This window comes from Danio aesculapii, chromosome 3 (genome assembly GCF_903798145.1).
Source record: "Danio aesculapii chromosome 3, fDanAes4.1, whole genome shotgun sequence".
Lineage (NCBI taxonomy): Eukaryota > Metazoa > Chordata > Actinopteri > Cypriniformes > Danionidae > Danio > Danio aesculapii.
This window is the reverse complement of record NC_079437.1, coordinates 28588817-28591412: the sequence shown is the minus strand read 5'-3', so window position 1 is coordinate 28591412 and position 2596 is coordinate 28588817.

Below are 2596 nucleotides of genomic sequence, written 5' to 3'. Positions count from 1 at the left end.
ACTGATTGTATTTGAATTACATTACAACATCGATGCCGTAAAATGAACCGTATAAAAAAAAAAACTTACAATAACCGGTCACCGGAAGTTTATCAGTATGGGAAACACACTAGCTCGGCCCTACTTATTTAAAAAAGTCAACTGAGCACTATTTGGTTTCCCACAAAGACTGGCGCAAGTTAAAAACGATTTAACTCATGCTTTCGCAACACACACAATACCATTAACAAACAAGAGAAGACAAATTTCACACCCATGTTAGCCTAACTCTGTTGACGTAGCTATCGATGCTGTTTGTATATGGCCGGTTAATGAGGACGTCACTGTAAGCACGCCGACACAGCTGTGTTTCTGCCGTTTTAGGATGTCTTCTAATTTGTATTATCTGTCACCTCAATCTGTACAAAACAACCAACCATTGTATACAGACCATTCAGCCTGTCCACGAATAACCTAAGAGGTTGAGATAATGGCGGCTGTGTTTTCAGTGGTCAAACCTGTCCTTTAAGCTGAACAGAAAAAAAATGTAAATAGTGAGAGTTTGGGTGACCTGAGGCACTTATTAACGCTTAGATGACAAAAATTCATTGTAATTTACCAGAATTCTCACTATTTTAACTCAACCTATGAATCCTCTTTATTTAATAAAAACAAAACTTTTTATTCAAGACTAAATCCATAACTTTGAGCATGACAGAAATAAACAGTGATATAAAAACATAATTCCGCAAATGATCAAGCAGTTTTTTTTATATCTCATTGGTGTCCACATAATTGCTTCATTAATCAAAGATGAGTTGTGTTAATACAGGTTTTTCAGCAGGTGTCATTTTCTAAAAATATCAACCTGTAATGAGGTTTGATGATCTACAATAATTATACTAATACTCTGTGAGAAAGTACCTTTTAGCCATTAGACAATTAAGCCTGATTAAACTCATATATAGTCATTTAAGCCTATTGTCTTTCTGCCATCACAGTGCAAGGCCACATAATCTTAAGTTAAATTAAACCAGGCTCCTTTGTTTAATAGCATTCATGATCAAAAAATCTATTGTGTCCTATCCTGTATTCTTTCCAAACCACATAAGTTCACTTCTTTTGCAGGTGTTTCAATGCACTGCATGGTAAAGTTTTAAATGAAACTAGATGTCCATTTTGGATGTCAAAGTAAAATTTAGTTTATAGGAACTCTTCTTAATACATCTCATTCAGCCACAGTGTTGCATTTGGTGTCTTTAAACACAATAAAACATTTGTATTGATTCATTGAATTCACAAGAAACACAAAATCATACCATATGTTCTATAAAATAATTCACATTTTATAACTTAATTAAAAATAGTTTAAACACAGGTACTGTACAAACAATGTGAATATGTATTTTAATTCCCCTCATTCAAAAACAAATCCTTTCAATTATAGTGGGATTCACTATAATGTGTATTAAAAATGACAAGCCCAAGCAAATGTTTTTAAAGTGAAACTAGTGGGAAATGCTCTAAACAAGCACTTCTGTGTCAGTCATCCGACACTAATTTAAAGTGTGCGTGCTTTGGTGCATGGTTTGCTTGCTTGCTGTTAAATGAATTATAAAAGGCATTCGGGAATACAAGTTATAGCATGTAAAAAATTTAAATATTGTTATTGAAAAAATTGTTAGTACTAATCATTCAAATATAACACCATAAGTATTTAGTTTTTTTTACAGACTTCACATTAGCGAAATTTCTAAAGCAAGCAAAAAAAAAAAAAAAAAGCCATTGCTCACTGCTCACACAAAACTTTTAAAGCGTGATTGAAAAGAGCAATATTACATGACCAACTTAAATCTCCGTGTTCGTTTGTTCGTTCTCACTGAAATGACTGGATCTCATTTATATATTTTTATATATTTTTATATATTTATATAAAATATATATACACACATACACACATATACATACATACATACATACATACATACATACAGTTGAATTATCAGAATTACTAAATCTCCTTTGATTTCTTTTTCTTCTTTTAAAAATTTTTAAATTGTTTAACAGAGCAAGGAAATTTTCACAGTATGTCTGATCATATTTTTTCTTCTGGAGAAAGTCTTATTTGTTTTATTTTGGCTAGAATAAAAGCAGATTTTATTTTTATAATCCATTTTAAGTTAGCCCCTTTAAGCTATATATTGTTTTTCGATAGTCTACAGAACAAACCATCGTTATACAATAACTTGCCTATTTACCCTAACCTGCCTAGTTAACCTAATTAACCTAGTTAGGACTTTAAATGTCACTGTAAGCTGTATAGAAGTGTCTTGAAAAATATCTAGTCAAATATGATTTACTGTCATCATGGCAAAGATAAAATAAATCAGTTATTAGAACAGTGTTATTAAAACTATTATGTTTAGAAATGTGCTGAATTTTTTTTTCTCTCCGTTAAAGAAAATTGGGGAAAAATAAACAGGGGGGGTCTAATAATTCTGACTTCAACTGTATGTGTGTGTGTGTGTATATGTATATGTATATATATATATATATATATATATATTATATATATATATATATATATATTATATATATATATATATATTAAGGGACC